The following is a 26071-nucleotide window of genomic DNA, read 5'->3' as shown; positions in this document are numbered from 1 at the left end:
GTCATATTCTTTGAATCACTGAATGACTCAAATGTGATCCCTCCACTTTGATCCACACAGTTTAAAAAGTTTAAATGCCTGAGCTTTGAAAGACACGGTGTTGGAAAGAGAACAATAATGGCGACAATTTGAGGGTAAAATGATGGCTGTAACACTGTGGACACAGCAGCAGTTGAAAGAGAAGTGCTAAAGATGAATCTTGGTACAGTGGCAGGCAGAGCTCGTTAAGCAGGCAGGTGTGAGCCTGGTTGCTATAGTGACTGCACCCAATGGCTCCATACACACGTACACAGACATGCGCCTCACTTTTGCTGCTTAAAATGAACAGAAAAGTCAGGCCGAAACAAATCGCTCCCAAATGAAAAGTATAGGTCGTATTGACGAAATTCTTTCACCGTGAGCGGCAGCAATGTCTACTCTACCTATTTCTCAGTTTTCATGCCTGTGGAGTTTATTATATGGACGTGGTGACAGTGTAAAAACACCATGCTCTTCTGATTTTCAAACCAACCTTCTGAGCCGTTTTAACATTAGAGTCTATGGAAGAGTTGGAGGGAGGAGGCTGTGCATTGGTGACATTTATGAAAGAACCATAACACCTAGGACAATAGTAAACACATTGGATGAAAGAGGACAGCCATGGCTACGTTTTGAGGGTAAAATCATACCTGTAGAGCAAACGCTGCGGACACAGCAGCAGTTTTAAAAAAGATTTTAAGATTAATTTTTTTGCTCCTCTCACTCTAGCAGTTGAGCTCTCTCACTCTAGCCCCAACATTCCGTCCCATACACACCCATTATAAACTCTGAAACGGGTGAAAAAACATCATGAAACTTAAACTGGAACTGAAGAAAAAGTATAATAGATATTGAAAAGATAAATACAAGTTGAATAGTTGAATGTCTTGTCTTCGTTTTAAAGTTTGAATGGTGGCTCTATGTCAATGTATGTGGAAGTAGTAAGAGTTTAAAAATGAGTAAGTTGAATGAGGATTTGAAGGGTCTCCCCATTGAAATACATTATAAATTTTTGTTGAATAAAGTTGAATAAAATTAAAAATATAAATGTTAAAAATATGAAAAATAGAAGCAGTGTTGTCCAAAAGAATAGGAATCTAACGGTGTTTGAATGGTTTTTCTAAGTTGAACGGTTTTGAAGTTATAGGATTACAAAAAACGTACGGAATACAGAATAAAATATAATAATAATAATAATAATAATAATAAAGATTAGAAGAACAATACTGTGAATGCTTTTCAAGCATTCACACTAATAACTAGAAAGTGCATTTTCTGAAGAAACTGCAGTGTGAATGCTTGAATCTGAATGTATGCACTGAAATGAATTAATTGCTGAATTTTGAGTTAAAAATATTGAATGAGATTAAAAAAAAACAAAAAAAAAACAACCAAATTTAACCTGAAAACAAAGGTGCTGAACTGCTAAAAGCTGAAGGTTACACAGAAGCAGAAGTTGGAAAAAAGCTGAAAATGTTTTAAATGTAAATTAGAAAACCCTAAGAAATGAGAAAAGAACATTTAGAGTCAGAAAACATCTGAATGAATATTAAAAGGTCATATTCTTTGAATCACTGAATGACTCAAATGTGATCCCTCCACTTTGATCCACACAGTTTAAAAAGTTTAAATGCCTGAGCTTTGAAAGATACGGTGTTGGAAAGAGAACAATAATGGCGACAATTTGAGGGTAAAATGATGGCTGTAACACTGTGGACACAGCAGCAGTTGAAAGAGAAGTGCTTAAGATGAATCTTGGTACAGTGGCAGGCAGAGCTCGTTAAGCAGGCAGGTGTGAGCCTGGTTGCTATAGTGACCGCACCCAATGGCTCCATACACACGTACACAGACATGCGCCTCACTTTTGCTGCTTAAAATGAACAGAAAAGTCAGGCCCAAACAAATTCTTCCCAAATGAAAAGTACATGTCGTATTGACAAAATTCTTTCACCGTGAGCGACAGCCATGTCTAGTCTACCTAATTCTCAGTTTTCATGCCTGTGGAGTTTATTATATGGACGTGGTGACAGTGTAAAGACACCATGCTCTTCTGATTTTCAAACGAACCTTCTGAGCCATTTTAACATTAGAGTCTATGGAAGAGTTGGAGGGAGGAGGCTGTGCATTGGTGACATTTATGAAAGAACCATAACACCTAGTACAATAGTAAACACATTGGATGAAAGAGGACAGCCATGGCTACGTTTTGAGGGTAAAATTATACCTGTAGAGCAAACGCTGTGGACACAGCAGCAGTTTTAAAAAAGATTTTAAGATTAATTTTTTTGCTCCTCTCACTCTAGCAGTTGAGCTGTCTCACTCTAGCCCCAACATTCCGTCCCATACACACCCATTATAAACTCTGAAACGGGTGAAAAAACATCATGAAACTTAAACTGGAACTGAAGAAAAAGTATAATAGATATTGAAAAGATAAATACAAGTTGAATAGTTGAATGTCTTGTCTTCGTTTTAAAGTTTGAATGGTGGCTCTATGTCAATGTATGTGGAAGTAGTAAGAGTTTAAAAATGAGTAAGTTGAATGAGGATTTGAAGGGTCTCCCCATTGAAATACATTATAAATTTTTGTTGAATAAAGTTGAATAAAATTAAAAATATAAATGTTAAAAATATGAAAAATAGAAGCAGTGTTGTCCAAAAGAATAGGAATCTAACGGTGTTTGAATGGTTTTTCTAAGTTGAACGGTTTTGAAGGAGTAGGCTTTGAAAAAACGTACGGAAAAATAAAATATAATAATAATAATAACTAGAAAGTGCATTTTCTGAAGAAACTGCAGTGTGAATGCTTGAATCTGAATGTATGCACTGAAATGAATTAATTGCTGAATTTTGAGTTAAAACTTTTTTAATGAGATAAAAAAAAAACCAAATTTAACCTGAAAACAAAAGTGCTGAACTGCTAAAAGCTGAAGGTTACACAGAAGAAGAAGTTGGAAAAAAGCTGAAAATGTTTTAATTGTAAATTAGAAAACCCTAAGAAATGAGAAAAGAACCTTTAGAGTCGGAAAACATCTGAATGAATATTAAAAGGTCATATTCTTTGAATCACTGAATGACTAAAATGTGATCCCTCCACTTGGATCCACACAGTTTAAAAAGTTTACATCTCTGAGCTTTGAAAGACAAGATGTTGGAAAGAGAACAACGATGGCGATGCTTTGAGGGTAAAATGATGGCTGTAACACTGTGGAGACAGCAGCAGTTGAAAGAGAAGTGTTTAAGTTGAATCTTGGCAGAGTGAGAGAGAGAGCTCGTTAAGCAGGCAGGTGTGAGCCTGGTTGCTATAGTGACTGCACCCAAGGGCTCCATACACACGTACACAGACATGCACCTCACTTTTGCTGCTTAAAATGAACAGAAAAGTCAGGCCGAAACAAATCGCTCCCAAATGAAAAGTAAAAGTCGTATTGACAAAATTCTTTCACCGTGAGCGACAGCAATGTCTAGTCTACTGAATTCTCAGTTTTCATGCCTGTGGAGTTTATTATATGGACGTGGTGACAGTGGAAAGACACCATGCTCTTCTGATTTTCAAACGAACCTTCTGAGCCATTTTAACATTAGAGTCTATGGAAGAGTTGGAGGGAGGAGGCTGTGCATTGGTGACATTTATGAAAGAACCATAACACCTATGACAATAGTAAACACATTGGATGAAAGAGGACAGCGATGGCTACGTTTTGAGGGTAAAATGGCGGCTGTAGAGCAAACGCTGTGGACACAGCAGCAGTTTTAAAAAAGATTTTAAGATTAATTTTTTTGCTCCTCTCACTCTAGCAGTTGAGCTGCCTCACTCTAGCCCCAACATTCCGTCCCATACACACCCATTATAAATTTTGAAACGGGTGAAAAAACATCATGAAACTTAAACTGGAACTGAAGAAAAAGTATAATAGATATTGAAAAGATAAATACAAGTTGAATAGTTGAATGTCTTGTCTTCGTTTTAAAGTTTGAATGGTGGCTCTATGTCAATGTATGTGGAAGTAGTAAGAGTTTAAAAATGAGTAAGTTGAATGAGAATTTGAAGGGTCTCCCCATTGAAATACATGGGAAATTTTTGTTGAATAAAGTTGAATAAAATTAAAAATATAAATGTTAAAAATGAGAAAAATAGAAGCAGTCATGTCCAAAATAATAGGAATCTAACGATGTTTGAATGGTTTTTCTAAGTTGAACGGTTTTGAAGGAGTAGGCTTTCAAAAAACGTACGGAATAAGAAAATATAATAATAATAAAGATTAGAAGAACAATACTGTGAATGCTTTTCAAGCATTCACACTAATAATAATAAAGATTCGAATAACAATACTGTGAATGCTTTTCAAGCATTCACACTAATAAAATATAACTAGAAAGTGCATTTTCTGAAGAAACTGCAGTGTGAATGCTTGAATCTGAATGTATGCATTGAAATGAAATAATTACTGAATTTAAGTTAAAAATTTTGAATGAGATAAAAAAAAAAAAACCCGAATTTAACCTGAAAACAAAAGTGCTGAACTGCTAAAAGCTGAAGGTTACACAGAAGAAGAAGTTGGAAAAAAGCTGAAAATGTTTTAATTGTAAATTAGAAAAACCTAAGAAATGAGAAAAGAACATTTAGAGTCAGAAAACATCTGAAAGAATATTAAAAGGTCATATTCTTTGAATCACTGAATGACTAAAATGTGATCCCTCCACTTGGATCCACACAGTTTAAAAAGTTTACATCTCTGAGCTTTGAAAGACAAGATGTTGGAAAGAGAACAACGATGGCGACGTTTTGAGGGTAAAATGATGGCTTTAACACTGTGGACACAGCAGCAGTTGAAAGAGAAGTGCTTAAGATGAATCTTGGCCCAGTGGCAGGCAGAGCTCGTTAAGCAGGCAGGTGTGAGCCTGGTTGCTATAGTGACCGCACCCAATGGCTCCATACACACGTACACAGACATGCGCCTCACTTTTGCTGCTTAAAATGAACAGAAAAGTCAGGCCGAAACAAATCGTTCCCAAATGAAAAGTAAAAGTCGTATTGACAAAATTCTTTCACCGTGAGCGACAGCAATGTCTAGTCTACCTAATTCTCAGTTTTCATGCCTGTGGAGCTTATTATATGGACGTGGTGACAGCAGAAAGACCCCATGCTCTTCTGATTTTCAAACGAACCTTCTGAGCCATTTTAACATTAGAGTCTATGGAAGAGTTGGAGGGAGGAGGCTGTGCATTGGTGACATTTACGAAAGAACCATAACACCTAGGACAATAGTAAACACATTGGATGAAAGAGGACAGCGATGGCTACGTTTTGAGGGTAAAATCATACCTGTAGAGCAAACGCTGCGGACACAGCAGCAGTTTTAAAAAATATTTTAAGATTAATTTTTTTGCTCCTCTCACTCTAGCAGTTGAGCTGTCTCACTCTAGCCCCAACATTCCGTCCCATACACACCCATTATAAACTCTGAAATGGGTGAAAAAACATCATGAAACTTAAACTGGAACTGAAGAAAAAGTATAATAGATATTGAAAAGATAAATACAAGTTGAATAGTTGAATATCTTGTCTTCGTTTTAAAGTTTGAATGGTGGCTCTATGTCAAAGTATGTGGAAGTAGTAAGAGTTTAAAAATGAGTGAATTGAATGAGAATTTGAAGGGTCTCCCCATTGAAATACATGGGAAATTTTTGTTGAAAAAAGTTAAATAAAATTAAAAATATAAATGTTAAAAATGAGAAAAATAGAAGCACACCATTCCAAAAGAAGAGGAATCTAATGGTGTTTGAATGGTTTTTCTAAGTTGAACGGTTTTGAAGGAGATAGTCGGCGAAAAACGTACGGAATAGGAAAAAATAATAATAACTAGAAAGTGCATTTTCTGAAGAAACTGCAGTGTGAATGCTTGAATCTGAATGTATGCATTGAAATGAAATAATTACTGAATTTAAGTTAAAAATTTTGAATGAGATTAAAAAAAAAACCCGAATTTAACCTGAAAACAAAAGTGCTGAACTGCTGAAGGTTACACAGAAGAAGAAGTTGGAAAAAAGCTGAAAATGTTTTAATTGTAAATTAGAAAAACCTAAGAAATGAGAAAAGAACATTTAGAGTCAGAAAACATCTGAAAGAATATTAAAAGGTCATATTCTTTGAATCACTGAATGACTCAAATGTGATCCCTCCACTTGGATCCACACAGTTTAAAAAGTTTACATCTCTGAGCTTTGAAAGACAAGATGTTGGAAAGAGAACAACGATGGCGACGTTTTGAGGATAAAATGATGGCTGTAACACTGTGGAGACAGCAGCAGTTGAAAGAGAAGTGTTTCAGATGAATCTTGGCAGAGTGAGAGAGAGAGCTCGTTAAGCAGGCAGGTGTGAGCCTGGTTGCTATAGTGACCGCACCCAATGGCTCCATACACACGGACACTGACATGCACCTCACTTTTGCTGCTTAAAATGAACAGAAAAGTCAGGCCGAAACAAATCGTTCCCATATGAAAAGTACAAGTCGTATTGACAAAATTCTTTCACCGTGAGCGACAGCAATGTCTAGTCTACTGAATTCTCAGTTTTCATGCCTGTGGAGTTTATTATATGGACGTGGTGACAGTGGAAAGACACCATGCTCTTCTGATTTTCAAACGAACCTTCTGAGCCATTTTAACATTAGAGTCTATGGAAGAGTTGGAGGGAGGAGGCTGTGCATTGGTGACATTTATGAAAGAACCATAACACCTAGGACAATAGTAAACACATTGGATGAAAGAGGACAGCGATGGCTACGTTTTGAGGGTAAAATGGTGGCTGTAGAGCAAACGCTGTGGACACAGCAGCAGTTTTAAAAAAGATTTTAAGATTAATTTTTTTGCTCCTCTCACTCTAGCAGTTGAGCTCTCTCACTCTAGCCCCAACATTCCGTCCCATACACACCCATTATAAACTCTGAAACGGGTGAAAAAACATCATGAAACTTAAACTGGAACTGAAGAAAAAGTATAATAGATATTGAAAAGATAAATACAAGTTGAATAGTTGAATGTCTTGTCTTCGTTTTAAAGTTTGAATGGTGGCTCTATGTCAATGTATGTGGAAGTAGTAAGAGTTTAAAAATGAGTAAGTTGAATGAGGATTTGAAGGGTCTCCCCATTGAAATACATTATAAATTTTTGTTGAATAAAGTTGAATAAAATTAAAAATATAAATGTTAAAAATATGAAAAATAGAAGCAGTGTTGTCCAAAAGAATAGGAATCTAACGGTGTTTGAATGGTTTTTCTAAGTTGAACGGTTTTGAAGGAGTAGGCTTTCAAAAAACGTACGGAATAGATAATAATAATAAAAAAATAGAATAATAATAAAGATTCGAATAACAATACTGTGAATGCTTTTCAAGCATTCACACTAATAAAGATTAGAATAACAATACTGTGAATGCTTTTCAAGCATTCACACTAACTAGAAAGTGCATTTTCTGAAGAAACTGCAGTGTGAATGCTTGAATCTGAATGTATGCACTGAAATGAATTAATTGCTGAATTTTGAGTTAAAAATATTGAATGAGATTAAAAAAAAAACAAAAAAAAAAAAATGAATTTAACCTGAAAACAAAAGTGCTGAACTGCTAAAAGCTGAAGGTTACACAGAAGAAGGAGTTGGAAAAAAACTGAAAATGTTTTAAATGTAAATTAGAAAACCCTAAGAAATGAGAAAAGAACATTTAGAGTCAGAAAACATCTGAATGAATATTAAAAGGTCATATTCTTTGAATCACTGAATGACTCAAATGTGATCCCTCCACTTTGATCCACACAGTTTAAAAAGTTTAAATGCCTGAGCTTTGAAAGATACGGTGTTGGAAAGAGAACAATAATGGCGACAATTTGAGGGTAAAATGATGGCTGTAACACTGTGGACACAGCAGCAGTTGAAAGAGAAGTGCTTAAGATGAATCTTGGCAGAGTGAGAGAGAGAGCTCGTTAAGCAGGCAGGTGTGAGCCTGGTTGCTATAGTGACCGCACCCAATGGCTCCATACACACGTACACAGACATGCGCCTCACTTTTGCTGCTTAAAATGAACAGAAAAGTCAGGCCGAAACAAATCGTTCCCAAATGAAAAGTAAAAGTCGTATTGACAAAATTCTTTCACCGTGAGCGACAGCAGCTTCTAGTCTACCTAATTCTCAGTTTTCATGTCTGTGGAGTTTATTATATGCACGTGGTGACAGTGGAAAGACCCAATGCTCTTCTGATTTTCAAACGAACCTTCTGAGCCATTTTAACATTAGAGTCTATGGAAGAGTTTGAGGGAGGAGGCTGTGCATTGGTGACATTTATGAAAGAACCATAACACCTAGTACAATAGTAAACACATTGGATGAAAGAGGACAGCCATGGCTACGTTTTGAGGGTAAAATCATACCTGTAGAGCAAACGCTGCGGACACAGCAGCAGTTTTAAAAAAGATTTTAAGATTATTTTTTTTGCTCCTCTCACTCTAGCAGTTGAGCTGCCTCACTCTAGCCCCAACATTCCGTCCCATACACACCCATTATAAACTCTGAAACGGGTGAAAAAACATCATGAAACTTAAACTGGAACTGAAGAAAAAGTATAATAGATATTGAAAAGATAAATACAAGTTGAATAGTTGAATGTCTTGTCTTCGTTTTAAAGTTTGAATGGTGGCTCTATGTGAACGTATGTTGAAGTAGTAAGAGTTTAAAAATGAGTAAGTTGAATGAGAATTTGAAGGGTCTCCCCATTGAAATACATGGGAAATTTTTGTTGAATAAAGTTGAATAAAATTAAAAATATAAATGTTAAAAATGAGAAAAATACAAGCAACAGTGTCCAAAAGAATAGGAATCTAATGGTGTTTGAATGGTTTTTCTAAGTTGAACGGTTTTGAAGGAGTAGGCTTTCAAAAAACGTACGGAATAGATAATAATAAAATAGAACTAGAAAGTGCATTTTCTGAAGAAACTGCAGTGTGAATGCTTGAATCTGAATGTATGCACTGAAATGAATTAATTGCTGAATTTTGAGTTAAAAATATTGAATGAGATTAAAAAAAAACAAAAAAAAAAAACGAATTTAACCTGAAAACAAAGGTGCTGAACTGCTAAAAGCTGAAGGTTACACAGAAGAAGGAGTTGGAAAAAAACTGAAAATGTTTTAAATGTAAATTAGAAAACCCTAAGAAATGAGAAAAGAACATTTAGAGTCAGAAAACATCTGAATGAATATTAAAAGGTCATATTCTTTGAATCACTGAATGACTCAAATGTGATCCCTCCACTTTGATCCACACAGTTTAAAAAGTTTAAATGCCTGAGCTTTGAAAGACACGGTGTTGGAAAGAGAACAATAATGGCGACAATTTGAGGGTAAAATGATGGCTGTAACACTGTGGACACAGCAGCAGTTGAAAGAGAAGTGCTTAAGATGAATCTTGGCACAGTGGCAGGCAGAGCTCGTTAAGCAGGCAGGTGTGAGCCTGGTTGCTATAGTGACTGCACCCAATGGCTCCATACACACGACACAGACATGCACCTCACTTTTGCTCCTTAAAATGAACAGAAAAGTCAGGCCGAAACAAATCGTTCCCAAATGAAAAGTAAAAGTCGTATTGACGAAATTCTTTCACCGTGAGCGACAGCAGCTTCTAGTCTACCAAATTCTCAGTTTTCATGTCTGTGGAGTTTATTATATGGACGTGGTGACAGTGGAAAGACACCATGCTCTTCTGATTTTCAAACGAACCTTCTGAGCCATTTTAACATTAGAGTCTATGGAAGAGTTGGAGGGAGGAGGCTGTGCATTGGTGACATTTATGAAAGAACCATAACACCTAGTACAATAGTAAACACATTGGATGAAAGAGGACAGCCATGGCTACGTTTTGAGGGTAAAATCATACCTGTAGAGCAAACGCTGTGGACACAGCAGCAGTTTTAAAAAAGATTTTAAGATTAATTTTTTTGCTCCTCTCACTCTAGCAGTTGAGCTGCCTCACTCTAGCCCCAACATTCCGTCCCATACACACCCATTATAAACTCTGAAACGGGTGAAAAAACATCATGAAACTTAAACTGGAACTGAAGAAAAAGTATAATAGATATTGAAAAGATAAATACAAGTTGAATAGTTGAATGTCTTGTCTTCGTTTTAAAGTTTGAATGGTGGCTCTATGTCAATGTATGTGGAAGTAGTAAGAGTTTAAAAATGAGTAAGTTGAATGAGGATTTGAAGGGTCTCCCCATTGAAATACATGGGAAATTTTTGTTGAATTTTTGTTGAATAAAGTTGAATAAAATTAAAAATATAAATGTTAAAAATATGAAAAATAGAAGCAGTGTTGTCCAAAAGAATAGGAATCTAACGATGTTTGAATGGTTTTTCTAAGTTGAACGGTTTTGAAGGAGTAGGCTTTCAAAAAACGTACGGAAAAATAATAAAATATAATAATAATAATAAAGATTAGAATAACAATACTGTGAATGCTTTTCAAGCATTCACACTAACTAGAAAGTGCATTTTCTGAAGAAACTGCAGTGTGAATGCTTGAATCTGAATGTATGCACTGAAATGAATTAATTGCTGAATTTTGAGTTAAAAATATTGAATGAAATAAAAACAAAACAAAAAAAACAACCAAATTTAACCTGAAAACAAAGGTGCTGAACTGCTAAAAGCTGAAGGTTACACAGAAGAAGAAGTTGGAAAAAAGCTGAAAATGTTTTAATTGTAAATTAGAAAAACCTAAGAAATGAGAAAAGAACATTTAGAGTCAGAAAACATCTGAAAGAATATTAAAAGGTCATATTCTTTGAATCACTGAATGACTAAAATGTGATCCCTCCACTTGGATCCACACAGTTTAAAAAGTTTAAATGTCTGAGCTTTGAAAGACAAGATGTTGGAAAAAGAACAACGATGGCGACGTTTTGAGGGTAAAATGATGGCTGTAACACTGTGGAGATAGCAGCAGTTGAAAGAGAAGTGTTTAAGATGAATCTTGGCAGAGGGAGAGAGAGAGCTCGTTAAGCAGGCAGGTGTGAGCCTGGTTGCTATAGTGACCGCACCCAAGGGCTCCATACACACGTACACAGACATGCACCTCACTTTTGCTGCTTAAAATGAACAGAAAAGTCAGGCCCAAACAAATCGCTCCCAAATGAAAAGTAAAAGTCGTATTGACAAAATTCTTTCACCGTGAGCGACAGCAATGTCTAGTCTACCTAATTCTCAGTTTTCATGCCTGTGGAGCTTATTATATGGACGTGGTGACAGTGTAAAGACACCATGCTCTTCTGATTTTCAAACGAACCTTCTGAGCCATTTTAACATTAGAGTCTATGGAAGAGTTGGAGGGAGGAGGCTGTGCATTGGTGACATTTATGAAAGAACCATAACACCTAGGACAATAGTAAACACATTGGATGAAAGAGGACAGCCATGGCTACGTTTTGAGGGTAAAATCATACCTGTAGAGCAAACGCTGCGGACACAGCAGCAGTTTTAAAAAAGATTTTAAGATTAATTTTTTTGCTCCTCTCACTCTAGCAGTTGAGCTGCCTCACTCTAGCCCCAACATTCCGTCCCATACACACCCATTATAAACTCTGAAACGGGTGAAAAAACATCATGAAACTTAAACTGGAACTGAAGAAAAAGTATAATAGATATTGAAAAGATAAATACAAGTTGAATAGTTGAATGTCTTGTCTTCGTTTTAAAGTTTGAATGGTGGCTCTATGTCAATGTATGTGGAAGTAGTAAGAGTTTAAAAATGAGTAAGTTGAATGAGAATTTGAAGGGTCTCCCCATTGAAATACATGGGAAATTTTTGTTGAATAAAGTTGAATAAAATTAAAAATATAAATGTTAAAAATGAGAAAAATAGAAGCAATGTTGTCCAAAATAATAGGAATCTAACGATGTTTGAATGGTTTTTCTAAGTTGAACGGTTTTGAAGGAGTAGGCTTTCAAAAAACGTACGGAAAAATAATAAAATATAACTAGAAAGTGCATTTTCTGAAGAAACTGCAGTGTGAATGCTTGAATCTGAATGTATGCACTGAAATGAATTAATTGCTGAATTTTGAGTTAAAAATATTGAATGAGATTAAAAAAAAACAAAAAAAAAACAAATTTAACCTGAAAACAAAGGTGCTGAACTGCTAAAAGCTGAAGGTTACACAGAAGAAGGAGTTGGAAAAAAACTGAAAATGTTTTATATGTAAATTAGAAAACCCTAAGAAATGAGAAAAGAACATTTAGAGTCAGAAAACATCTGAATGAATATTAAAAGGTCATATTCTTTGAATCACTGAATGACTCAAATGTGATCCCTCCACTTTGATCCACACAGTTTAAAAAGTTTAAATGCCTGAGCTTTGAAAGATACGGTGTTGGAAAGAGAACAATAATGGCGACAATTTGAGGGTAAAATGATGGCTGTAACACTGTGGACACAGCAGCAGTTGAAAGAGAAGTGCTTAAGATGAATCTTGGTACAGTGGCAGGCAGAGCTCGTTAAGCAGGCAGGTGTGAGCCTGGTTGCTATAGTGACCGCACCCAATGGCTCCATACACACGTACACAGACATGCGCCTCACTTTTGCTGCTTAAAATGAACAGAAAAGTCAGGCCGAAACAAATCGCTCCCAAATGAAAAGTAAAAGTCGTATTGACAAAATTCTTTCACCGTGAGCGACAGCAATGTCTAGTCTACCTAATTCTCAGTTTTCATGCCTGTGGAGCTTATTATATGGACGTGGTGACAGTGGAAAGACACCATGCTCTTCTGATTTTCAAACGAACCTTCTGAGCCGTTTTAACATTAGAGTCTATGGAAGAGTTGGAGGGAGGAGGCTGTGCATTGGTGACATTTATGAAAGAACCGTAACACCTAGGACAATAGTAAACACATTGGATGAAAGAGGACAGCCATGGCTACGTTTTGAGGGTAAAATCATACCTGTAGAGCAAACGCTGTGGACACAGCAGCAGTTTTAAAAAATATTTTAAGATTAATTTTTTTGCTCCTCTCACTCTAGCAGTTGAGCTGCCTCACTCTAGCCCCAACATTCCGTCCCATACACACCCATTATAAACTCTGAAACGGGTGAAAAAACATCATGAAACTTAAACTGGAACTGAAGAAAAAGTATAATAGATATTGAAAAGATAAATACAAGTTGAATAGTTGAATGTCTTGTCTTCGTTTTAAAGTTTGAATGGTGGCTCTATGTCAACGTATGTGGAAGTAGTAAGAGTTTAAAAATGAGTAAGTTGAATGAGAATTTGAAGGGTCTCCCCATTGAAATACATGGGAAATTTTTGTTGAATAAAGTTGAATAAAATTAAAAATATAAATGTTAAAAATGAGAAAAATAGAAGCAATGTTGTCCAAAAGAATAGGAATCTAACGATGTTTGAATGGTTTTTCTAAGTTGAACGGTTTTGAAGGAGTAGGCTTTCAAAAAACGTACGGAAAAATAAAATATAATAATAAAGATTACAACAACAATACTGTGAATGCTTTTCAAGCATTCACACTAATAATAATAAAGATTAGAAGAACAATACTGTGAATGCTTTTCAAGCATTCACACTAACTAGAAAGTGCATTTTCTGAAGAAACTGCAGTGTGAATGCTTGAATCTGAATGTATGCACTGAAATGAATTAATTGCTGAATTTTGAGTTAAAAATATTGAATGAGATTAAAAAAAAAAACAAAAAAAAAACTAATTTAACCTGAAAACAAAGGTGCTGAACTGCTAAAAGCTGAAGGTTACACAGAAGAAGGAGTTGGAAAAAAACTGAAAATGTTTTAAATGTAAATTAGAAAACCCTAAGAAATGAGAAAAGAACATTTAGAGTCAGAAAACATCTGAATGAATATTAAAAGGTCATATTCTTTGAATCACTGAATGACTCAAATGTGATCCCTCCACTTTGATCCACACAGTTTAAAAAGTTTAAATGCCTGAGCTTTGAAAGATACGGTGTTGGAAAGAGAACAATAATGGCGACAATTTGAGGGTAAAATGATGGCTGTAACACTGTGGACACAGCAGCAGTTGAAAGAGAAGTGCTTAAGATGAATCTTGGTACAGTGGCAGGCAGAGCTCGTTAAGCAGGCAGGTGTGAGCCTGGTTGCTATAGTGACCGCACCCAATGGCTCCATACACACGTACACAGACATGCGCCTCACTTTTGCTGCTTAAAATGAACAGAAAAGTCAGGCCGAAACAAATCGTTCCCAAATGAAAAGTAAAAGTCGTATTGACGAAATTCTTTCACCGTGAGCGACAGCAATGTCTAGTCTACCTAATTCTCAGTTTTCATGCCTGTGGAGCTTATTATATGGACGTGGTGACAGTGGAAAGGCAACATGCTCTTCTGATTTTCAAACGAACCTTCTGAGCCATTTTAACATTAGAGTCTATGGAAGAGTTGGAGGGAGGAGGCTGTGCATTGGTGGCATTTATGAAAGAACCATAACACCTAGGACAATAGTAAACACATTGGATGAAAGAGGACAGCCATGGCTACGTTTTGAGGGTAAAATCATACCTGTAGAGCAAACGCTGCGGACACAGCAGCAGTTTTAAAAAAGATTTTAAGATTAATTTTTTTGCTCCTCTCACTCTAGCAGTTGAGCTGCCTCACTCTAGCCCCAACATTCCGTCCCATACACACCCATTATAAACTTTGAAACGGGTGAAAAAACATCATGAAACTTAAACTGGAACTGAAGAAAAAGTATAATAGATATTGAAAAGATAAATACAAGTTGAATAGTTGAATGTCTTGTCTTCGTTTTAAAGTTTGAATGGTGGCTCTATGTCAATGTATGTGGAAGTAGTAAGAGTTTAAAAATGAGTAAGTTGAATGAGGATTTGAAGGGTCTCCCCATTGAAATACATTATAAATTTTTGTTGAATAAAGTTGAATAAAATTAAAAATATAAATGTTAAAAATATGAAAAATAGAAGCAGTGTTGTCCAAAAGAATAGGAATCTAACGGTGTTTGAATGGTTTTTCTAAGTTGAACGGTTTTGAAGGAGTAGGCTTTCAAAAAACGTACGGAAAAATAATAAAATATAACTAGAAAGTGCATTTTCTGAAGAAACTGCAGTGTGAATGCTTGAATCTGAATGTATGCACTGAAATGAATTAATTGCTGAATTTTGAGTTAAAAATATTGAATGAGATTAAAAAAAAAACAAAAAAAAAAACGAATTTAACCTGAAAACAAAGGTGCTGAACTGCTAAAAGCTGAAGGTTACACAGAAGAAGGAGTTGGAAAAAAACTGAAAATGTTTTAAATGTAAATTAGAAAACCCTAAGAAATGAGAAAAGAACATTTAGAGTCAGAAAACATCTGAATGAATATTAAAAGGTCATATTCTTTGAATCACTGAATGACTCAAATGTGATCCCTCCACTTTGATCCACACAGTTTAAAAAGTTTAAATGCCTGAGCTTTGAAAGATACGGTGTTGGAAAGAGAACAATAATGGCGACAATTTGAGGGTAAAATGATGGCTGTAACACTGTGGACACAGCAGCAGTTGAAAGAGAAGTGCTTAAGATGAATCTTGGCACAGTGGCAGGCAGAGCTCGTTAAGCAGGCAGGTGTGAGCCTGGTTGCTATAGTGACTGCACCCAATGGCTCCATACACACGTACACAGACATGCACCTCACTTTTGCTGCTTAAAATGAACAGAAAAGTCAGGCCCAAACAAATTCTTCCCAAATGAAAAGTACATGTCGTATTGACAAAATTCTTTCACCGTGAGCGACAGCCATGTCTAGTCTACCTAATTCTCAGTTTTCATGCCTGTGGAGTTTATTATATGGACGTGGTGACAGTGTAAAAACACCATGCTCTTCTGATTTTCAAACGAACCTTCTGAGCCATTTTAACATTAGAGTCTATGGAAGAGTTGGAGGGAGGAGGCTGTGCATTGGTGACATTTATGAAAGAACCATAACACCTAGTACAATAGTAAACACATTGGATGAAAGAGGACAGCCATGGCTACGTTTTGAGGGTAAAATCATACCTGTAGAGCAAACGCTGTGGACACAGCAGCAGTTTTAAAAAAGATTTTAAGATTAATTTTTTTGCTCCTCTCACTCTAGCAGTTGAGCTGTCTCACTCTAGCCCCAACATTCCGTCCCATACACACCCATTATAAACTCTGAAACGGGTGAAAAAACATCATGAAACTTAAACTGGAACTGAAGAAAAAGTATAATAGATATTGAAAAGATAAATACAAGTTGAATAGTTGAATGTCTTGTCTTCGTTTTAAAGTTTGAATGGTGGCTCTATGTCAATGTATGTGGAAGTAGTAAGAGTTTAAAAATGAGTAAGTTGAATGAGAATTTGAAGGGTCTCCCCATTGAAATACATTATAAATTTTTGTTGAATAAAGTTGAATAAAATTAAAAATATAAATGTTAAAAATATGAAAAATAGAAGCAGTGTTGTCCAAAAGAATAGGAATCTAACGGTGTTTGAATGGTTTTTCTAAGTTGAACGGTTTTGAAGGAGTAGGCTTTCAAAAAACGTACGGAATAGATAATAATAATAAAATATAATAATAAAGATTAGAAGAACAATACTGTGAATGCTTTTCAAGCATTCACACTAACTAGAAAGTGCATTTTCTGAAGAAACTGCAGTGTGAATGCTTGAATCTGAATGTATGCACTGAAATGAATTAATTACTGAATTTAAGTTAAAAATCTTGAATGAGATTAAAAAAAACACCCGAATTTAACCTGAAAACAAAAGTGCTGAACTGCTAAAAGCTGAAGGTTACACAGAAGAAGAAGTTGGAAAAAAGCTGAAAATGTTTTAATTGTAAATTAGAAAAACCTAAGAAATGAGAAAAGAACATTTAGAGTCAGAAAACATCTGAAAGAATATTAAAAGGTCATATTCTTTGAATCACTGAATGACTAAAATGTGATCCCTCCACTTGGATCCACACAGTTTAAAAAGTTTACATCTCTGAGCTTTGAAAGACAAGATGTTGGAAAGAGAACAACGATGGCGACGTTTTGAGGGTAAAATGATGGCTGTAACACTGTGGAGACAGCAGCAGTTGAAAGAGAAGTGTTTAAGATGAATCTTGGCAGAGTGAGAGAGAGAGCTCGTTAAGCAGGCAGGTGTGAGCCTGGTTGCTATAGTGACCGCACCCAATGGCTCCATACACACGTACACAGACATGCGCCTCACTTTTGCTGCTTAAAATGAACAGAAAAGTCAGGCCGAAACAAATCGCTCCCAAATGAAAAGTAAAAGTCGTATTGACAAAATTCTTTCACCGTGAGCGACAGCAATGTCTAGTCTACCTAATTCTCAGTTTTCATGCCTGTGGAGCTTATTATATGGACGTGGTGACAGTGGAAAGACACCATGCTCTTCTGATTTTCAAACGAACCTTCTGAGCCATTTTAACATTAGAGTCTATGGAAGAGTTGGAGGGAGGAGGCTGTGCATTGGTGACATTTATGAAAGAACCATAACACCTAGTACAATAGTAAACACATTGGATGAAAGAGGACAGCCATGGCTACGTTTTGAGGGTAAAATCATACCTGTAGAGCAAACGCTGTGGACACAGCAGCAGTTTTAAAAAAGATTTTAAGATTAATTTTTTTGCTCCTCTCACTCTAGCAGTTGAGCTGTCTCACTCTAGCCCCAACATTCCGTCCCATACACACCCATTATAAACTCTGAAACGGGTGAAAAAACATCATGAAACTTAAACTGGAACTGAAGAAAAAGTATAATAGATATTGAAAAGATAAATACAAGTTGAATAGTTGAATGTCTTGTCTTCGTTTTAAAGTTTGAATGGTGGCTCTATGTCAATGTATGTGGAAGTAGTAAGAGTTTAAAAATGAGTAAGTTGAATGAGGATTTGAAGGGTCTCCCCATTGAAATACATTATAAATTTTTGTTGAATAAAGTTGAATAAAATTAAAAATATAAATGTTAAAAATATGAAAAATAGAAGCAGTGTTGTCCAAAAGAATAGGAATCTAACGGTGTTTGAATGGTTTTTCTAAGTTGAACGGTTTTGAAGGAGTAGGCTTTCAAAAAACGTACGGAAAAATAATAAAATATAATAACTAGAAAGTGCATTTTCTGAAGAAACTGCAGTGTGAATGCTTGAATCTGAATGTATGCACTGAAATGAATTAATTGCTGAATTTTGAGTTAAAAATATTGAATGAGATTAAAAAAAAAACAAAAAAAAAAAACGAATTTAACCTGAAAACAAAGGTGCTGAACTGCTAAAAGCTGAAGGTTACACAGAAGGAGGAGTTGGAAAAAAACTGAAAATGTTTTAAATGTAAATTAGAAAACCCTAAGAAATGAGAAAAGAACATTTAGAGTCAGAAAACATCTGAATGAATATTAAAAGGTCATATTCTTTGAATCACTGAATGACTAAAATGTGATCCCTCCACTTTGATCCACACAGTTTAAAAAGTTTAAATGCCTGAGCTTTGAAAGATACGGTGTTGGAAAGAGAACAATAATGGCGACAATTTGAGGGTAAAATGATGGCTGTAACACTGTGGACACAGCAGCAGTTGAAAGAGAAGTGTTTAAGATGGATCTTGGTACAGTGGCAGGCAGAGCTCGTTAAGCAGGCAGGTGTGAGCCTGGTTGCTATAGTGACCGCACCCAATGGCTCCATACACACGCACACAGACATGCACCTCACTTTTGCTGCTTAAAATGAACAGAAAAGTCAGGCCGAAACAAATCGCTCCCAAATGAAAAGTAAAAGTCGTATTGACAAAATTCTTTCACCGTGAGCGACAGCAATGTCTAGTCTACCTAATTCTCAGTTTTCATGCCTGTGGAGCTTATTATATGGACGTGGTGACAGTGGAAAGACACCATGCTCTTCTGATTTTCAAACGAACCTTCTGAGCCATTTTAACATTAGAGTCTATGGAAGAGTTGGAGGGAGGAGGCTGTGCATTGGTGACATTTATGAAAGAACCATAACACCTAGGACAATAGTAAACACATTGGATGAAAGAGGACAGCGATGGCTACGTTTTGAGGGTAAAATCATACCTGTAGAGCAAACGCTGCGGACACAGCAGCAGTTTTAAAAAAGATTTTAAGATTAATTTTTTTTCTCCTCTCACTCTAGCAGTTGAGCTGCCTCACTCTAGCCCCAACATTCCGTCCCATACACACCCATTATAAACTCTGAAACGGGTGAAAAAACATCATGAAACTTAAACTGGAACTGAAGAAAAAGTATAATAGATATTGAAAAGATAAATACAAGTTGAATAGTTGAATGTCTTGTCTTCGTTTTAAAGTTTGAATGGTGGCTCTATGTCAATGTATGTGGAAGTAGTAAGAGTTTAAAAATGAGTAAGTTGAATGAGAATTTGAAGGGTCTCCCCATTGAAATACATGGGAAATTTTTGTTGAATAAAGTTGAATAAAATTAAAAATATAAATGTTAAAAATGAGAAAAATAGAAGCAGTCATGTCCAAAATAATAGGAATCTAACGATGTTTGAATGGTTTTTCTAAGTTGAACGGTTTTGAAGGAGTAGGCTTTCAAAAAACGTACGGAATAAGAAAATATAACTAGAAAGTGCATTTTCTGAAGAAACTGCAGTGTGAATGCTTGAATCTGAATGTATGCATTGAAATGAAATAATTACTGAATTTAAGTTAAAAATATTGAATGAGATAAAAAAAAAAACCCCGAATTTAACCTGAAAACAAAAGTGCTGAACTGCTAAAAGCTGAAGGTTACACAGAAGAAGAAGTTGGAAAAAAGCTGAAAATGTTTTAATTGTAAATTAGAAAAACCTAAGAAATGAGAAAAGAACATTTAGAGTCAGAAAACATCTGAAAGAATATTAAAAGGTCATATTCTTTGAATCACTGAATGACTCAAATGTGATCCCTCCACTTTGATCCACACAGTTTAAAAAGTTTAAATGCCTGAGCTTTGAAAGACAAGATGTTGGAAAGAGAACAATAATGGCGACAATTTGAGGGTAAAATGATGGCTGTAACACTGTGGACACAGCAGCAGTTGAAAGAGAAGTGCTTAAGATGAATCTTGGGACAGTGGCAGGCAGAGCTCGTTAAGCAGGCAGGTGTGAGCCTGGTTGCTATAGTGACTGCACCCAATGGCTCCATACACACGTACACAGACATGCGCCTCACTTTTGCTGCTTAAAATGAACAGAAAAGTCAGGCCGAAACAAATCGCTCCCAAATGAAAAGTATAGGTCGTATTGACGAAATTCTTTCACCGTGAGCGGCAGCAATGTCCACTCTACCTAATTCTCAGTTTTCATGCCTGTGGAGTTTATTATATGGACGTGGTGACAGTGTAAAAACACCATGCTCTTCTGATTTTCAAACCAACCTTCTGAGCCGTTTTAACATTAGAGTCTATGGAAGAGTTGGAGGGAGGAGGCTGTGCATTGGTGACATTTATGAAAGAACCGTAACACCTAGGACAATAGTAAACACATTGGATGAAAGAGGACAGCCATGGCTACGTTTTGAGGGTAAAATCATACCTGTAGAGCAAACGCTGTGGACACAGCAGCAGTTTTAAAAAAGATTTTAAGATTAATTTTTTTGCTCCTCTCACTCTAGCAGTTGAGCTGCCTCACTCTAGCCCCAACATTCCGTCCCATACACACCCATTATAAACTCTGAAACGGGTGAAAAAACATCATGAAACTTAAACTGGAACTGAAGAAAAAGTATAATAGATATTGAAAAGATAAATACAAGTTGAATAGTTGAATGTCTTGTCTTCGTTTTAAAGTTTGAATGGTGGCTCTATGTCAATGTATGTGGAAGTAGATACAGTTTAAAGAGGAGGAAGTTGAATGAGAATTTGAAGGGTCTCCCCATTGAAATACATTATAAATTTTTGTTGAAAAAAGTTGAATAAAATTAAAAATATAAATGTTAAAAATGAGAAAAAATAGAAGCAATGTTGTCCAAAAGAATAGGAATCTAATGGTGTTTGAATGGTTTTTCTAAGTTGAACGGTTTTGAAGGAGTAGGCTTTCAAAAAACGTACGGAATAGATAATAATAATAATAAAATATAATAATAAAGATTACAACAACAATACTGTGAATGCTTTTCAAGCATTCACACTAATAACTAGAAAGTGCATTTTCTGAAGAAACTGCAGTGTGAATGCTTGAATCTGAATGTATGGACTGAAATGAATTAATTGCTGAATTTTGAGTTAAAAATATTGAATGAGATTAAAAAAAAACAAAAAAAAAAACCCCGAATTTAACCTGAAAACAAAGGTGCTGAACTGCTAAAAGCTGAAGGTTACACAGAAGAAGGAGTTGGAAAAAAACTGAAAATGTTTTAAATGTAAATTAGAAAACCCTAAGAAATGAGAAAAGAACATTTAGAGTCAGAAAACATCTGAAAGAATATTAAAAGGTCATATTCTTTGAATCACTGAATGACTCAAATGTTATCCCTCCACTTTGATCCACACAGTTTAAAAAGTTTAAGCTTTGAAAGACACAGTGTTGGGAAGAGAACAATGATGGTGACGTTTTGAGGGTAAAATGATGGCTGTAACACTGTGGACACAGCAGCAGTTAAAAGAGAAGTGTTTAAGATGAATCTTGGCACAGAGTGAGAGAGAGCTCGTTAAGCAGGCAGGTGTGAGCCTGGTTGCTATAGTGACCGCACCCAATGGCTCCATACACACGGCACAGACATGCGCCTCACTTTTGCTGCTTAAAATGAACAGAAAAGTCAGGCCGAAACAAATCGTTCCCATATGAAAAGTACAAGTCGTATTGACGAAATTCTTTCACCGTGAGCGACAGCAGCTTCTAGTCTACTGAATTCTCAGTTTTCATGCCTGTGGAGTTTATTATATGGACGTGGTGACAGTGGAAAGACACCATGCTCTTCTGATTTTCAAACGAACCTTCTGAGCCAATTTAACATTAGAGTCTATGGAAGAGTTGGAGGGAGGAGGCTGTGCATTGGTGACATTTATGAAAGAACCATAACACCTAGGCCAATAGTAAACACATTGGATGAAAGAGGACAGCGATGGCTACGTTTTGAGGGTAAAATCATACCTGTAGAGCAAACGCTGCAGACACAGCAGCAGTTTTAAAAAAGATTTTAAGATTAATTTTTTTGCTCCTCTCACTCTAGCAGTTGAGCTGCCTCACTCTAGCCCCAACATTCCGTCCCATACACACCCATTATAAACTCTGAAACGGGTGAAAAAACATCATGAAACTTAAACTGGAACTGAAGAAAAAGTATAATAGATATTGAAAAGATAAATACAAGTTGAATAGTTGAATGTCTTGTCTTCGTTTTAAAGTTTGAATGGTGGCTCTATGTCAATGTATGTGGAAGTAGTAAGAGTTTAAAAATGAGTAAGTTGAATGAGGATTTGAAGGGTCTCCCCATTGAAATACATTATAAATTTTTGTTGAATAAAGTTGAATAAAATTAAAAATATAAATGTTAAAAATATGAAAAATAGAAGCAGTGTTGTCCAAAAGAATAGGAATCTAACGGTGTTTGAATGGTTTTTCTAAGTTGAACGGTTTTGAAGGAGTAGGCTTACAAAAAACGTACGGAATACAGAATAAAATATAATAATAATAATAAAGATTAGAATAACAATACTGTGAATGCTTTTCAAGCATTCACACTAATAAAGATTAGAATAACAATACTGTGAATGCTTTTCAAGCATTCACACTAATAATAAAGATTAGAAGAACAATACTGTGAATGCTTTTCAAGCATTCACACTAATAATAAAGATTAGAAGAACAATACTGTGAATGCTTTTCAAGCATTCACACTAACTAGAAAGTGCATTTTCTGAAGAAACTGCAGTGTGAATGCTTGAATCTGAATGTATGCACTGAAATGAATTAATTACTGAATTTTGAGTTAAAAATATTGAATGAGATAAAAAAAAAAAAACCCGAATTTAACCTGAAAACAAAAGTGCTGAACTGCTAAAAGCTGAAGGTTACACAGAAGAAGAAGTTGGAAAAAAGCTGAAAATGTTTTAATTGTAAATTAGAAAAACCTAAGAAATGAGAAAAGAACATTTAGAGTCAGAAAACATCTGAAAGAATATTAAAAGGTCATATTCTTTGAATCACTGAATGACTAAAATGTGATCCCTCCACTTGGACCCACACAGTTTAAAAAGTTGACATCTCTGAGCTTTGAAAGACAAGATGTTGGAAAAAGAACAACGATGGCGACGTTTTGAGGGTAAAATGATGGCTTTAACACTGTGGACACAGCAGCAGTTGAAAGAGAAGTGCTTAAGATGAATTTTGGCAGAGTGGCAGAGAGAGCTCGTTAAGCAGGCAGGTGTGAGCCTGGTTGCTATAGTGACCGCACCCAATGGCTCCATACACACGCACACAGACATGCACCTCACTTTTGCTGCTTAAAATGAACAGAAAAGTCAGGCCGAAACAAATCGTTCCCAAATGAAAAGTAAAAGTCGTATTGACAAAATTCTTTCACCGTGAGCGACAGCAATGTCTAGTCTACCAAATTCTCAGTTTTCATGTCTGTGGAGTTTATTATATGGACGTGGTGACAGTGGAAAGACACCATGCTCTTCTGATTTTCAAACGAACCTTCTGAGCCATTTTAACATTAGAGTCTATGGAACAGTTGGAGGGAGGAGGCTGTGCATTGGTGACATTTACGAAAGAACCATAACACCTAGGACAATAGTAAACACATTGGATGAAAGAGGACAGTGATGGCTACGTTTTGAGGGTAAAATCATACCTGTAGAGCAAACGCTGCGGACACAGCAGCAGTTTTAAAAAAGATTTTAAGATTAATTTTTTTGCTCCTCTCACTCTAGCAGTTGAGCTGCCTCACTCTAGCCCCAACATTCCGTCCCATACACACCCATTATAAACTCTGAAACGGGTGAAAAAACATCATGAAACTTAAACTGGAACTGAAGAAAAAGTATAATAGATATTGAAAAGATAAATACAAGTTCAATAGTTGAATGTCTTGTCTTCGTTTTAAAGTTTGAATGGTGGCTCTATGTCAATGTATGTGGAAGTAGTAAGAGTTTAAAAATGAGTAAGTTGAATGAGAATTTGAAGGGTCTCCCCATTGAAATACATGGGAAATTTTTGTTGAATAAAGTTGAATAAAATTAAAAATATAAATGTTAAAAATGAGAAAAATACAAGCAACAGTGTCCAAAAGAATAGGAATCTAACGGTGTTTGAATGGTTTTTCTAAGTTGAATGGTTTTGAAGGAGTAGGCTTTCAAAAAACGTACGGAATAGATAATAATAACTAGAAAGTGCATTTTCTGAAGAAACTGCAGTGTGAATGCTTGAATCTGAATGTATGCATTGAAATGAAATAATTACTGAATTTAAGTTAAAAATTTTGAATGAGATAAAAAAAAAACAACCCGAATTTAACCTGAAAACAAAAGTGCTGAACTGCTAAAAGCTGAAGGTTACACAGAAGAAGAAGTTGGAAAAAAGCTGAAAATGTTTTAATTGTAAATTAGAAAAACCTAAGAAATGAGAAAAGAACATTTAGAGTCAGAAAACATCTGAAAGAATATTAAAAGGTCATATTCTTTGAATCACTGAATGACTAAAATGTGATCCCTCCACTTGGATCCACACAGTTTAAAAAGTTTACATCTCTGAGCTTTGAAAGACAAGATGTTGGAAAGAGAACAACGATGGCGACGTTTTGAGGGTAAAATGATGGCTTTAACACTGTGGACACAGCAGCAGTTGAAAGAGAAGTGCTTAAGATGAATCTTGGCCCAGTGGCAGGCAGAGCTCGTTAAGCAGGCAGGTGTGAGCCTGGTTGCTATAGTGACCGCACCCAATGGCTCCATACACACGTACACAGACATGCGCCTCACTTTTGCTGCTTAAAATGAACAGAAAAGTCAGGCCGAAACAAATCGCTCCCAAATGAAAAGTATAGGTCGTATTGACAAAATTCTTTCACCGTGAGCGACAGCCATGTCTAGTCTACCTAATTCTCAGTTTTCATGCCTGTGGAGCTTATTATATGGACGTGGTGACAGTGGAAAGACACCATGCTCTTCTGATTTTCAAACGAACCTTCTGAGCCATTTTAACATTAGAGTCTATGGAAGAGTTGGAAGGAGGAGGCTGTGCATTGGTGACATTTATGAAAGAACCGTAACACCTAGGACAATAGTAAACACATTGGATGAAAGAGGACAGCCATGGCTACGTTTTGAGGGTAAAATGATGGCTGTAGAGCAAACGCTGTGGACACAGCAGCAGTTTTAAAAAAGATTTTAAGATTAATTTTTTTGCTCCTCTCACTCTAGCAGTTGAGCTGTCTCACTCTAGCCCCAACATTCCGTCCCATACACACCCATTATAAACTCTGAAACGGCTGAAAAAACATCATGAAACTTAAACTGGAACTGAAGAAAAAGTATAATAGATATTGAAAAGATAAATACAAGTTGAATAGTTGAATGTCTTGTCTTCGTTTTAAAGTTTGAATGGTGGCTCTATGTCAATGTATGTGGAAGTAGTAAGAGTTTAAAAATGAGTAAGTTGAATGAGAATTTGAAGGGTCTCCCCATTGAAATACATTATAAATTTTTGTTGAATAAAGTTGAATAAAATTAAAAATATAAATGTTAAAAATGAGAAAAATAGAAGCAATGTTGTCCAAAAGAATAGGAATCTAACGATGTTTGAATGGTTTTTCTAAGTTGAACGGTTTTGAAGGAGTAGGCTTTCAAAAAACGTACGGAAAAATAATAAAATATAATAATAATAAAGATTAGAAGAACAATACTGTGAATGCTTTTCAAGCATTCACACTAATAAAATGGAATAATAAAGATTAGAAGAACAATACTGTGAATGCTTTTCAAGCATTCACACTAATAATAAAGATTACAACAACAATACTGTGAATGCTTTT

This window comes from Astatotilapia calliptera, chromosome 23, assembly GCF_964374335.1.
Source record: "Astatotilapia calliptera chromosome 23, fAstCal68.1, whole genome shotgun sequence".
Lineage (NCBI taxonomy): Eukaryota > Metazoa > Chordata > Actinopteri > Cichliformes > Cichlidae > Astatotilapia > Astatotilapia calliptera.
The sequence above is the reverse complement of the archived record's forward strand: the minus strand, read 5'-3'. Positions refer to the sequence as shown.